General features: G+C 39.6%; 1 long non-coding RNA gene across 1 annotated transcript in view; it reads left to right on the plus strand.

The window, feature by feature from the left end:
* Nucleotides 1-14,472, plus strand: part of LOC122461442 — a 54,168-nt gene extending 39,696 nt beyond the window's left edge. Inside the window, exons 3-4 of the long non-coding RNA XR_006283329.1 lie at nt 4,288-4,409; nt 14,157-14,472. This is a non-coding gene — a long non-coding RNA (uncharacterized LOC122461442). The remainder of the gene's footprint in view (nt 1-4,287; nt 4,410-14,156) is intronic.
* The last annotated feature ends 598 nt before the right edge of the window (nt 14,473-15,070 follow it).

A 15,070-nucleotide genomic window follows, 5' to 3' on the forward strand; every position in this document is an offset into this window, starting at 1 on the left:
GATTAAGTTGAACAAGTGGAACTTTATTAAACTTTATTCCACTACATGTCCCATGTCTAAGCATCTGTCTAATGTGAGATTGTCTTCTTGGAGCAGTCACTCCTGCAGGTTGCAATTCCATTGCTGCAGACTATCCCGTCCCAAATTAGGGAGTCTGTCAAGTCCCCAAAATTGCATGTAGCCACCACTGTGCATACGGCTGTAATATAGGGATCTGTCCCCTCCACTTCAGATTGGTCTCCAAAGAAAAACCTGTTCCACTGTTTCATTCTGCTTTGGGGAGTGATAGGTTTCAAGGAATTCTAGGACTGCTGTGAGACTTGAGACAGTGAGGAGTTTCAAGGTGATGCACATCTCTCTGCTCTGTGTGCTGCTCAAACTTTTATATCCATCGCTGGGGTAGGCTTGTGTCTGCAAATCTAGGGCTCTAGGAGGCTTCAGACAGAGTTGCATGGTTGCTGCACTTCAGAGAACTCACAGCTCAGATGCTGACACCATGTTTCAGTCACAAAGAGTGAAACTGAATGCAGATTAAGTTGAAGAAATGGAACTTTATTAAACCTTTGCACTGCCCTGTGCATGTGGCTGAGTTGCTTCCAGCCAACTCCCAGACTTGTTTCCTGTTTTCCCTTTGTCCTGACTCTGATTAACATCCCTCCGGGGAACATAGGCCCTCTGACTCCAGTTCTACTGATCAGGTTTCACTGACCACCCACAAACTTCAACTGAAGTCAATAGGCTCCATAAGTACTCCGCACCTTTGAATATCAAGCCCTTCAGGGTTTAGTATCATCAGTCCAACACGTTTTCACCTGCACTGAATTCACTTAAACAAAATTGACAATAATGGATCTGGTAAAGATGTCAAGTATAGGATTCACCCTCTTTAATGACCTGATTGGGAGACAAGAGTGGATTGTGTTCAGTGCCTTATGTTGCTCCTTGTAAAATGACCTTCATTGCTTATATTTCTGGTGTGTTGAGAGTGTCAGTGTTGTTACTGTAATCATTATTTTTTTCCTCCAGAGTGTACTTCATATGAAGGATATTCAAGTGAAAGGAGACAGACTGTGTTTTCCTAATGGTTTTGAAGAAGCATCATAAGGCTTTAAGATAGGATAAAATAGAGTGACACAGGGAGGGAAGAAAGAGGTTTCTATGCTTCTGGGGTAACAGTACTTAAGGTTATTTTCTGCTCTCAGTGGTCTGCTTTACAGAAAACCACAGACCACAAATATGAATTAATGATGGAAATCAAGTATTTGCCTTTTCATATTAACACCTTAATGGTTTGGGGATGCTACATTAGTGACTCAGGTGAGGATTTTAGGAAAGGAGATGAATGGTGATCAGATGCTGCCAGTTATAAAGCAGGTCACGAAGGTTTAAGCTAAGTAAAAGAAAAATATTCAGATTTGAAGAGAATTAATGTGTGACATTCACTTTGGAGATTTTTTTCCTTTATATTTTTGGCGATAATTTTAGAATGCATTACAGAATATATTTGGCACATACAGGATAACATTTCCATAAAAAATGCAATCCACTCCTAACATCCAATTTAATGCTTCCAGTCATATGTGTATAACTTTCCATTATTTCTGTTCTAAAACTAGAAATACTAACTGGCCTGCAGTAGTTACTTGTGGCAACACCTTGTCCTACTGTGCAAAAACACTTGGCATACAGAGTAGCCTGGTTAAGGATTTTTTAATCACTGAACTGGCCATAGTACAGGCACAAGATTTTGAGTCTATGCAAGGAAGAGGCAGGACTGGCTCTAGGTACTTTGCTATGCTAGGTGAATGTGCTCTCACCCACCATTCTATTCCATTTCCACCTTCCATTCCGGATCTCTCTCTCTCTCTCTTTCCTTCCCCTATTCTTTCCTCTATGCCTCTTACTTTCCTTCTCCCTCTCTCATTGTGGTAACAGGTTTGTTCTGCTGGGCAGGATATCTCAATCCTAAATCTCTCTGTTGCTCTCCCTGCTGAAATTCTCCAGTTCTGTCTCCACGTACAAACTGATGGTGCCTGAGCTGTCCCCCAAATTCATGTGGCACAAATCACAATAGTGTGATGCATCTACTTTGCACTCATGTAAATATTGACACAAAGTGCAGGACAATAGAGAATCATCCCAACTCAGTTCATATTCTAGAATGAGCAAGTTATAAGTCTGTCTTCTTTTTTTTTCATGCCCCAATTAATGCAGCAAAAGAGTGTATTTTTATTCTGTAAAGAAGTTACCACTTCTGGTGGCTTGCAAGTAATTCACTTCCATTGGGACTGGCTCTCCAAGATGAAGCAGAAAATAATGAAATTCTAATAGCTAGGTCTTTGCATAAAGACTACATAGTGCACTAAGCAAAGGCAGAAGAGATTATTGTTTCTGGAAATATATTTGGAAGTCAGTAGAATTAAGCTGGATTCTTTATTTAAATTAACTCACAAAACGTACCAGCCTTCCGCCATTTTGTCTTTCTCTTTTTCTGACTCTTTACCTAAGCTCCCTTTAGAGTTCTTTTGTATATACTGCATTTACTGATCCAATGCTTTTCAATTCATGTTAGATCAAGAGATGGTCAGGAATTTTCCAACAAAAACAGTTTTCTTTCTCTATCTCTAAGTGTTTTGCAAAAAGAATTGAAAGATCTTGGTTTTGTCCTAGTGCAGAATGGGGAATTCTTCAAAGTTGCAAAAATTATCATGGAACAGGAAAACCAATTTCCACCCAGCTGTAGTTAGAACAGTCTTTTCCTTGCCCTTTTGCCTGTTTTCACGACAGGCAAGGGTTTGGGGAAGGAGGTATGGTTGTATCTGTCAGAAATATTAGGCAGGTATCTAGTGATATATGTTTGTGAGTAATCCTTCCTCATAAAGTGTGGACTAGAAAGTTTAAAATGGAGAGAATTTTTCTTCAAAACCTTCATTGAGATTCAGAGAGGATAATAAATGTACGTAGGTGAGACATTGGATATTTGCAAACATTTGTGTGAAGACTCCATTTTTCCATGGCATTGTGTGACTGTTAGGCAAAGTATTTGGTTGAATCTGTTAGATGAATGGGACCTCCAGGGACAGACTGAGTACTTGTATAATGGCAAAACACCACTATTTACCTGTATACACCTGGCTGACACTTTCAAAGGAACCTACAGAGGTTAGTTGCCCAACTCCCACACAAATTCAAACTCCCTTGGGGGGAGGGATAGCTCAGTGGTTTGCGCATTGGCCTGCTAAACCCAGGGTTGTGAGTTCAAGCCTTGAGGGGGCCATTTAGGGATCTGCGGCAAAAATTGGGGATTGGTCCTGTTTTGAGCAGGGGATTGGACTAGATGACCTCCTGAGGTCCCTTCCAACTCTGACATTCTATGATTCTATCTTGAAATGCCCACCTTGACGTATTAAAAGCATTAATAAGTGAGAGTCTCATCTTATGTAAATCAGCACAGTAACATTGACTTTAATGGAGCTAGTTGATTTACCCCAGCTAAGGATCTGGTCCAATACTAGTTTGTGTTATTTTTTTTTCAAATTAAAGTGTACAGGGCCATTGTCTGTATCATTTCCCTTCATGTTGAACTGTTTGTGAATAAAGTGCAGTTCCACCAGACTGATTGACTGTGAGGTATGTGTTGCAACAAACATTAGGAACTACAAACCCTTAAGGTGCTGTACTGTCTGCTTGGAAAAATATCAGCTTGCAGCTGACTTTTATTTTTGGAAATCAAGAATAAAGGCTGGAGATGTTGGGACCACTTAGAAAAACAAACATGTCTGCACACCAGCACACATCAATTCTTCCTAAAAAAAGAACCATTTGTGTTTTAACAAGCAGTGTTCTGGGATTCAGTCTTTCTCTCAAGGTTTCCTTTTCTTTCATTTTCTAATGCAGACAATGAGGAGCCCAAATGTTTTACAACCACTTACATAGAGGACAAAGGTAATCAACCGGGGTTTAACAAAACTAGTGCGGGCCTAAAATTCTGCAAGGAATATATTGTCTTTGTGCGTAAATACCTTTTTGTGTGTGTGAATACTTAACGTAATCCTCGCAGTGCCATGGTGATGGGTATCAGTGCAGTCCCAAATACATTCTGTTGTTCTTTGGCTGTGCATTGCTTTTGCTTAGACATGGAAGTGTTTGCTATGTTTATACAGCCGAGTTAGAAATTAGGCTATGGATTTTCTTGATAAGGTTCACGTTCTACATCAGCTATGCTTGGACATTGATTTTCTGAACATTTCTATCTTACATTAATTATGGTTATTATTTGTGTTACAGTGGCGCCTAGAGTCCTCCAGCTGAGATCAAAGTCCTATTGTGGTAGTTGCTGTATATGCACATATTAAGAGACCATCCCTTTTCCATCTCAAATAGACAAGCCAGTCAAAGAGCGGGATAAAGTAAGTATTATTGTCCACATTGTATAGATGGTGAACTGAGAAAAAGAGAGAGTAAAGGTCAGATTCTGCTGCCCTTATTCATACCGAGTAGTAGTGCCTTACGCTCAATTAGTTCTGTTAGAGTTATGTACTGAGTGACCTGCTACTTAATGTAAGTAAGGGTGGCACAATTTGACCCTAAGTGGCTTGCCCAAGGTTATGCAGGAGGTCAGCGGCACAGCTAGGAACTTAACCCAGATCCACTAAATCCCTCTCCAATGACTTAACCACAACTTCATCCTTTTTTTGTACATAAGCTTGGGGACTTGATTTGCTCTTGCAAGTTTGAAAGGGGTACAGTTTGCACCCCTAGCCCTGATCAAGAGAGGCTGACTCCCATGTAGGGAGCTCTGCCATAGGAAGACATTTTCAAACTGTGGATGCTGGGAAACCAGTGGTGAAGGCTCAAGGGGGATTTCATGAATCTGTGCCTCCCCCTGTTCCTCCAGACTACTTATACTCTCCTCCAGAGAGCCAGCAGAACACATTTTGGGGGTAGCCAGATGCACACCTTGGCAGAGATGGTGTTGTGGGTGACTTGCATTGCCACAGTTCCTCTCCTGGCAGACTTTCCATCTCCAGAGAGCCTCATACCCTGCTATGTCCCTGCAAATGACAGCATAGCACAGGGCAGAGCCTGGCCATATGTTGTCATTGTTGTTTTTCTCAGAGCCAGATTTGGACTGTCTTGTTAATGGTAGGCTAAATTTCCTTGGGTCGAATCTGTAGCTGACTAGTTTTGTAGTTCACACATCAAATTAGCATACATAACTCCACCCACTTTGACACAATTATGTTTCTCCATTCAGTAGAGACCTAAGACTCAGCTATGTGGTACGGAGGCTGAATTATTTATATATATTACATATATCTTCCTTTTAATGTTCTTTTCCCATATTAGAGCTGATATTAGGTTAAGGGCATAAGACAATATTCATTAACTGTTCAGATATTAATAGCCTTCAAAGTAAATTGAGTTAGTTCTAATGCGACTAGTAAACTCTGTTATTTAAGAAATATTAATACAAATGTGCAGTTTACCCTGACCACTTATCTTTATGAACCTTTCTGCTGCAAACACTGAATGAGTCTTCTAACGATATTTAAAAAGGAGTGTGTCAGAATGTAAAAACCTCTAATGCAAAGTCTTAAAAAATAATGTGTTACTGTAGTGGTTAGGTATTTAATTATAGGGCATAACCACATTAAAATGTTATGTACTGTCTACTTGACAAAGAATGTTTTTATTGGACCTATTCCACTGGCATTTTTTTATTTGTAAGTTACAAAAGGGAAATATTTTTACCTGGGCCAAATCCTGAATTCTGTACTCACTCAAAGCTTTTACTGAAGTCAGAATAGGAGTTTTGCCTGAGTATTACTTGAGGAAGTTCCCGAAGATTAGAACAATAACAGCCATAAGGGCTTACCCCTGTAAGATGCTGAGCACTCTGCTCTTGAACTAGCAGAGCACTGAAACACATAGTTAACTTTAAGCAGGTAAGTTGCCCACTGACTTCAAAGTTAAGCATGAGCTGCTGGGCTTTTCTGGAGCAAGAGCTAGCTTTAAGGGATTTAAGACTCAAGTCTGCTGTGATGCCTACAAAACGCTTTACAATGGCTAGGCATAGGTGAATTGAGACTGTTGCCAGATCCCACCAGTTTTGAGGCACTCAAATCCCAACTGCTTGTGCTTTGCTCTTTTGCTTGACTGCTTGTCTGATGAGTGGCTTTAACCCCTGTGGCCAAGGGTCCTGCTGCAAGTTTAGAGTAGAAGTCCCAGCAGAGGTATGGATGAGTACAGAGACTAGAGTTGGTTGGTTGGAAAAGTATAATAAAAAAACCAGGAAAAAGCACATATAGTTCCTCCGTTTTCTGACTATCTCTGATGGAGGCTGAACTAACCATAGAATCATAAAAGCGAGAGAGAGAAAAAGACACATATTAGGTTATCCAGTCTATCCCTCTGCCCAAGCAGGATTGTCCTTGTGATGGGGCACTTGCCCCACAATTGGCTATAAGGAGTTAATATAGTCTTCGGGAGGTTGCGCAGGAGGTAGCCAATCAGAGAAGGGCTGAGAGGAGCAGTCAATCAGGGCAGGGTAGGGAAGGGCAGGCCAATGTAAGATGAGCTGCGGGGCAGAGCAAGTTCAGTAGCTGCCTGGAGCTGAAGGAGGTAAGAACAGGCTCTTAGCAGAAGGAAGGAGCGTCAGCACCCTGGACAGAGCAGTGCTGCCAGCAGGGACCGGGGAACCTAGAGAGAGCACCTGGCTAGCTGCTAAGACTGGCAGGCTGAAGCCCTGACGCAAGGGCAAAGAAGGTGCTGAGGGCTGCGGGGAAAGGGCCCAGGGAAAGGTACTGGAGGGGGCGCAGCATGTGGCTGCCATGTACAGGGTCCCTGAGCTGGGACCCGAAGTAGTGGGCAGGCCCAGGTTCCCTCTCGCCACTGAGGAAGTGGCCAGACAATTGCCTGCAGTTGCCACTTAGGGAAGTGGTTGGACAGTGGACTGCAGTTCCCCCAGAAGGGGGGAGAATGGAGTGTGCCAGAGCCAGAGGGTTGTGTCATGAAGAGGACACCGCAGTCCTGGGAGTGACGTGGGTCCTGGAGCAGAAGTGGTGGCGGTCAGACACCACCAGAAGAGAACGCACTGGCTAGAAGAGCTAATCTCTGTGACAGCCAGCAGAAGGTGCCACAGTGCTGAGATGCGCCCTGTCACAGTCCTCTATAGTGCATTTTCTAGTGTTCTCTCCCTTCTATTTTTAAACTATATATATTTTTTTACCCATTACGGGTGATCACTTCAGGATTTATCAAGCTAATTGGTAGGGCAGTATATGAAATCTTTTACAGCTGCTGCCTCTGATGCACCTTTCAGTCTGTCGTGCTGTCAATCCATCACTTTCCAAGAGCCTTAAATTCACTAACAGTGATTTTGTAATGGATTTTATCATAAAAAAATGTACTAATTTATTATTGTGAACATTGGCGTGCCCATAAATACATCCTGTGTGTTCTTCACCATAAATATTTACTTTAGAAAAAGATAAGAAAGCTGAAGTGAGGAAAAGGCTACCGAGTTTCATAGTTGACACACAAATGTTTTGTTTCTAAAAATACAGACTTTATTTCTAGTTTGTTAGATTTATGCTACAAAGAAATGTTGCAACCATTAATGCCAAATGTGATTGGTTTCCAACTCTTTTCACCCAGAAATATGATGACATGCTTTATTTTCTTTAATCACGCTACAGTTATTGGCTACTTGCACTATTTCTATTATGAGTAGAGTTACCCTCTTGGCCTTTCCTGGCTAACAATCTGTCTTCTTGCCTCTCAAGTGTGTTTTCTTGTGTCCAAAATATCTAGAATTTATCAGTAGTACTCTCTTTGCAAATTTGTAAAGTGAAATATGACATGGGAATACCATTAGCTACGTGAGACATTTAGCCAAACACTTTTAACCAATATAGGCTTGTGATAAAGCACTGAGATAGGTGCTGGGTTGCATTAGAACATAAATTGAATAGATCAGTGCATTAAACTATTTTTAACAATGCACAGATAACATATTTGTATGGTGTTATGGCAATGCTTGCTCTGAATGCCGTGTTCCCCCTCCTCTTTTTTGTAATTTAATCTGCTGTATCAGATCTGGTCTATGCATAGCTATGATTTTATTACAATTCTTCTATTTTTATCGTTTCTAGGCATTTTGAATCTAAATGATTTAAATGAGTTAATATGTAAAATAGATCTATGACACAGAGAAGTTTTATTATAAGCACAAATCCAGGAGAACATTTACACTTTTGGAATGCCTTTTCCTAACAGGACCATTTGGAATTTCACCTTTCAATGTACTTTTTGTCTTGTTTTATGTTCCCCTTGCAGGCATAAGCGTAACAAGCTAATTAATAATTTATAAAGTACTTAGAGGAACTTTAAAGGGTTTTGCTTCCATATAAGGATTTTTTAAATAATATTAAGAATCATGGTACTTATTTGTGAGACACTGCAGAAGCTACAGTATCAAATTGTTTTTACATCTCCTTGGAGGTAGAGAGAAAGCATATACTGCACCAGAAGGGCTTTTTAATGAAATGTGTCCCCAAGGGGAACATGTAGATAAGCAAGATGGCTTCACTTTTTCATGGTATACAGTGATTTGAACACAACATTAAAAACAAGACAGGGCCACTTGAATCAAATTGGAAGATAGTTCAACGTTATCATTTTTAGTTAAATGACATCTATATGACCAGGATTTTTATTTTGTCGTTGGTGTATGAGCCTATGTGCAAAGAGCAGAGAATAAAAGATGATCTAATATCCAGGGTGCAGAGCTTACTTGAAATGGTGTAGGGCTTCCTACTTATTCATGATTTGTAGTAGTCCTCAGAGAACATTAGTAACAACCTTTCAGAACTACTGATTACAAAGCGAGATGCTCTGCATATTAACAACCGGTCTTTACCCAAGAGACTCTACAACCAGACTGACAGTAGCAAAAAAGAAGCAAGCCAAGGGGAAAAAGCAAAGCAACTGGATTTGAATAGAATGATAAAGATGCACTTGAACTAAACCAAGTTAAGTAGGTGACATTACAAAGGAAGAGTAGAACAAGATGGGAGTCAGTTATAACATTTTACAGATTGCTTTAAATAGCTCAGTAAATGGGTAGAATGGGAGGTTAGTAATTGTGCTATCCTACATAGCTGCATGGTTGATTATTAATCTGCACTGTAAATCAGATTTGACTTTGCTCTCCAATTTTTAAGAGTGGAACATACACAATAGCCTCAATCCTCCACTCACAATGGATAAACCTGCATAAAGGATTTTAATTGGGGGGGGGAATATAATCTTTGTTCCGATTTAGGAATTAATTCAGAAACATATACAGTCTCATTTTTCAAGTTTTTCTAATGACAAACTTGTCAATGAACTGCATTTTAGAAGGATCATAAATTATGATTTTACTTAAAGGCACAGGCTCACATTATATTGTCTGAACTGATTTGGTTTGGAATGAAATCTAGACTTCCCTAATAAAAATGTATTTTATCATTATTTCTCACAACAAAAAAATAATTAAGAGCCCTTACTTTTAAAACAATGTTTGAAAAAGCATGACATTAAATTACAGCACTGGAACTATTTAAATTGGGCATTTAGTAAGCCATACATTTGTTTTATAAATCTTGTCTGTTGCAACAAGATGCTGAATATTAATAAGTATACACAGATTTATGCACAAAGAAATCTAACATGTATTTTTAGAGATACATTAAACATAATAATTGCAATGATGCATTTAAGATGTCTGAGAAACAACATAATTTATTTTAATTAGAGGGTCTGCCCTTGGTTTGCAGAATTGGCTTTAGTTAGTCTGACTTCCTAATGATCATTTATGGCTCATTGTTCCCCAGGCAGAACTCCCAGTGTCAATAATGGGAATTCCGTGCACAGTGTCCTTGCAATATTAGGACCCGAGCACCTAAAGCTCAGGTGAAGTTGGTAGGATTTGCAGGTGCTCATAACTTACATTTCAGAGCCAATCTTAATGTCCAGGTTGCCCCACCCATGAAGGAAACCAGCAGGCGGGGGAAATCTACCCTTTATGGAGAATCAAGCAAATAAAGGCTGGTACAAACAGCACTGATTTTGGCATGCATATTTAAGTAGGTATTATACATCTCTAGTGAGGGTTTCAGGAATGCCATGGAAAGCAGGCCCTCACTGTCCCTGTCCCCTGAAACCCAATATATTGCTCTCAAGGCCTCCAGAGGGAAAATATTGCTGTGGAAGTGGTATTTCCTCACCCCATATGGCAGCTGAGTGTTGCCTCCACTCAAGGAAACTGGAGACAATTGAGGATGTTTTTTTTCCTATAAAGTCGTCTATTACAGGATATTGGAGAATCTTTCTAATACAGCAGGAAAATGTCAGGAAGGACCAGACACTGCATATAATATTTCTCATTTCCTGCTGTAGTCTGTACATAGATATATTTTCTATATATCCCTGTCCTTAGCACAAAAACACACTTGATTTACATAGCTGGGATAAACAGTGATGCCAGTTGACGGTAATAGAAGTCTTTTCATGTTTGTTGCTGGAGACCATTAGACTTTCACAGTTGCTGCGGAAAGCATTTTCTTGTTGTGCTTATTGCCACCTCACTCACTGTCTCTCGGTGCTGACTTAAATAATTACTAACTAGGAAAAAGCAGATAGAGCAGTTGCTTAAATATTTGAATGATCAGTTTCAGAGTGCATTAATTATTCTGAAAAGCTTTTAAGACAAGGTATTTGACCATAAATGTCATTTTCATTTGTTTCTGTTATTCAAGATCCATTGTGAGCTGGCTGCTTAATGGTCTGAATCATGCAGGTATATTATTAGCCCTCGTTGGCACATTTCACTCAGTTGTCATTAATGCCATGGCATGGCTTTCCCATCATTCTCCTTGGAATCCCAGATAGTGAACAAGATCAGTGACAGTCTTATCAGCTAATTACATTAGGCTGCTCTATGCCACTCATGAATCAATGTATTTTCATCTCTGACTGGTGCCTGCTCTGCATATATCAGTGCCTCATTTACCAAATTGGTTTGTTCCATTTAATGAGTAAAGGTGACTACTATTAAATTATCATAATGACTTTAGCTGGGCATTTCCTCCAGGACATTGGGGTTTTTTATTGCAAATTGTCTTGTAAATAAAAAAGAATGGAGAAACAATTGGGCACTGGCCACTTTGTGGCACTCTGACAGTGTAAATTAGCCAGACAACTGGCAGATCCAGTCACCTGAAGAATTCCCGCATGTGCGGGAATTCCTAGGTTGCAGGAAGACATTCCTGTGCCACCCTCCTCCCATTCTTAGGGATGTTATCAGAATGTTGCTCTTAGGGCCATTGCAACTGAGCAGTTTAAAGCAACCTTGCGCCATCTTTGTCCCAACCCATGGCACTGAGCACTGCTCACGTACAATTTCTGAACAGGAGTTAAAAATTAAATGAATGTTACCAATTATATAATTGCAACCTATTTGCCCAGCTCCATAAATGATAATGGAACAGACAATTTGTTGTCAAAACAAGAAGGTTGAAAAATATCAAGGTAAGCAATAGAAAAGAGCAATACTGAATAGGCAAACAAGAAAAGTGGAGAGACTGAGACATTCAAATGAGTTTTGGAAGGAAAATATTGTTGCTAACCCCAGTGCAGAAACTGTGAGATGAGGAATAAGGAAAGACTGGCCTATAAAAAGCATGTGATATAACAGAAAGATTATAAGGCACACAATAGTGTTTAAGAAGACTGAAAAGAGCCAAATGTTTTGGTACAAAGTGGTCTCCTGAAGTGCAAATGAACAATATCCACAGTGATTAGGAATTTGTATGTATGAAGAAGGGAAAGAAAAGCCCTCAGAGTGAAATGCTTGGGTCCTCCTACTAAGCAGCCCATGGACTTTGACCTTGTTTAAACCAGGCTTACTTTGCTTAACACTAGTGTAAATGCTCTAGGGGTAGTGGTGCAGGTATGTAAATGTAGGCAAGATACTGGCAGCCACTGGGATTTTAACCATCATGTCTTTTAGACCTCTTTGATTACATAGTCACTACAATACCTTTGCCCTGTGTTTGCTAGCATTGCCAATGTCAACACCACCACTAGAGCTGCCTTGGCAGATAATTTTAGGAAAGAAAGGCTGGCAATCACATAGTGTGGGACATGTCTCCATTAGTAAGACTGGTGGGTTGTTGCCTTGATGTGATAACGAGAATATCCACACTTACATAAAATATTATTTAAAAAATTAGGAGGGACATAAACTGACATACTTCAGGACATAACCAGGCTCTAGTTGTTGGAGGCAAGGTAGGAAGAAATTCCTCCTATGAACAGATTATTTCAAAATTGTCTATTACAGTTGTTCATATGCCTTCCTCTGAAGCACCTGATACTGGCTACTACCGCAGATAAGTTAATGGTCTGATCCAGGATGGCAATTCTTCTGTTCCTTTGTCCATGTGCATAGTAGATGGTGCACTGGAGAGATGGTAACCCACACAAATGATAACATCTCTAAGAAAGTTTGGATAGAAGTTTATATTTCAACAGTATGATGACTCAAAGGAAACATGGACTTAAAGACATTTTCTTGGGGAGAGAAAATAAAGGGCCAGATTGTGGCCTTCAGTTGAGTGGCCATTGCTGTGTGCTGTCGTCTTCAACATGGAAAGAAAGGTGGCATTACCATTCCCCCCTCTGCACCAACCACTAGTGCTGTCTGGCTTCAGATGGGTGCATGCTGTACCTTCCTGAGGTGTGGGACAATGGCTGCGTTCCCGAATAGCTCCAGGAAGCATAGTGGTTCCCTGAGTTATAATGCCTTGTGGAGTTCTGTGTAGAGCTGTTGGGCTCCACACTTCCCCTTAGTTAGGGCTATGTCTCATTGGCACACATTTTTAGTGGTCTTCACAGTCGCCTGTTCAAGCGTATACAGAAGACTTTAAAATGAATTGAAGGAAGGTCATAGCTAAAAACATCTAGATCAACCAGAAGGATTGAGGCAGCGTATTGACTTTCTGATTATGATGTTGTGCTCACCTGGAAGGAACTTTGCAAGAAATACACTGACAGTATTCCAGGGAGAATTCAATGTGTAAATGTAAATGACTAAAATGTAGTGGTGGACTCACAAAGTACTTAACAGGATGACTGCGAAGAAATTGCAATAAACCTGATCCCATAGGCCCTAATCATGTCAAATTCCTGTCTGCAGTGGAACGTTTGCCTGAGTAAAATTTGCAGGTTAGGAGCCACTATCCCTGTTTTTACTTTCCAGAACAGGAAAGTATTTTTCTGCAGGTGGTTAAAGTCAGCTGCCCAATTATCTTATTTCTTTTCAGTGCCTGTGCAACCATTAATTAACTAATGTTGGTGCACTGTAATATATTGACACTTAGTACAAGTAAATAACATGAAAAAGAACAACACAGGACAGAGCAATAAGGTGTCCAACTAAAGTAAATGAACACGAGGGTCTTTTACACTTTATTTTTAGCCTTCTACCTCCAAACTTTTTGTGACAACTATCAATGGCATCTTGTTAATTTCCTTTCTGCAATAATACTGAAAAGCTTTTGAAAACATATTTGCAAGGATAATTAAAATTCCTCCTTATTTCATTTATCACTTTAAACTCTTCTACTCTCTCAGAGGAAAAAAATCTATTTCTCTGAGTTTTGAACAGTATTCCCCCTATGTCTGTCACACACCTTGCTGAAGTCTCTGCAAAGGCTGCTGAAAAATTGGATTGTCAGCTTTAGGCTTTCATTCTACAGGTCCCCAGTGAATACAGGGACAACAAGTAATGTGCTCAAAGGAACATTTGTTTTCTTAGCCATTCCTTGTCATCATAATGGGGTAGTCAGAATAAAATGATAAGTGCTTATGATAAAAATGTATAATATCTATCAGCATTGTATGGTCCTCTGTAAGTAACATCAGTTAAATTCACTAGTAGGAATTGGTGTGATCTAGTTCTGGAATTCTTATTTCAAATTTTGACTGCTTCTATAGTCCTTCAAATCACACCCTAAAGGCTTCAGAACTATTCTAATTTAATTATTGATTCTCTCACTGATATTTATTTCTAGTTGTCATGATGCCTTTTTTTCTTAAAAATACAGGAGACTACCAGGGGAAAATTTGCTGACCCTCAAATATGTTGTGGAAGTCCTATCCATTGAGAAATGTAAGACAATGTGCAAGGACTAGAAATTTACTACAGAGAACAATCCTGCATTGGCAGGGGATGAACTGGATAACCTGATAGTTGTTTTCCATCTCAAACCTCTGTGGCCCTTTTAAATAATGGGGATAATTATGCATACTGAGAAGCTGGTAGGACGAAAAGCTGTCTGATTCCAGTACAATAGGTTTAGATGGATTTTTGCATATGCACCTCCTATGTTGGAAACAGAAAAAAGTTTAAATAAAACCAGTGACATCAAGAAAGTAAGCACTTTTGATACTTTTATGTTCTAAACTACCTTTTCATATGTAAAAAATGTTAACTTGGAATAAACATAAAACAGATGAGGCATCTTATTTTAACAGGAAAAAAAACACAGTTTAGTCAGATTAAAGGACAAGAGATTTCACTGCAAAGAAATTACATGTGGCTAAGCATGGGGAAATGTAAGTGGTATCAAACCACAAGTCAGGCATTATGATTTTGCTATAGCATGCTGGTAGATGGATTGAGCTTAAAATCTTTGTTTTCTTTTTGAAAAACAGGGTATTTTAAATTTCGGGCCTTCAGCTATCGTGGAGGTGCTAATCACGATTCCATAGTTAAGACTGAGTAAGTCTTCAGGTTAACAAGAGCTTTTTACATTTCTTTTGTAAAAATCGATTGAAATGGCAAAATCCAAAACACAGCATATAAACTGTGAGTGGAATTTGAATTTTTCAAGATGGCTTGATGCAAAATGAATTGATAAAAGAATAAGAGCTCAAAAATCACTTCTTTGGGCAATTTTTCACTAGATTGTCTCATGGTTCACCCCCTTTGTAAAAAGTCGAAGGTGTTCTGGGAGCT

Source organism: Chelonia mydas, chromosome 8 (genome assembly GCF_015237465.2).
Source record: "Chelonia mydas isolate rCheMyd1 chromosome 8, rCheMyd1.pri.v2, whole genome shotgun sequence".
Taxonomy (NCBI): Eukaryota; Metazoa; Chordata; order Testudines; family Cheloniidae; genus Chelonia; species Chelonia mydas.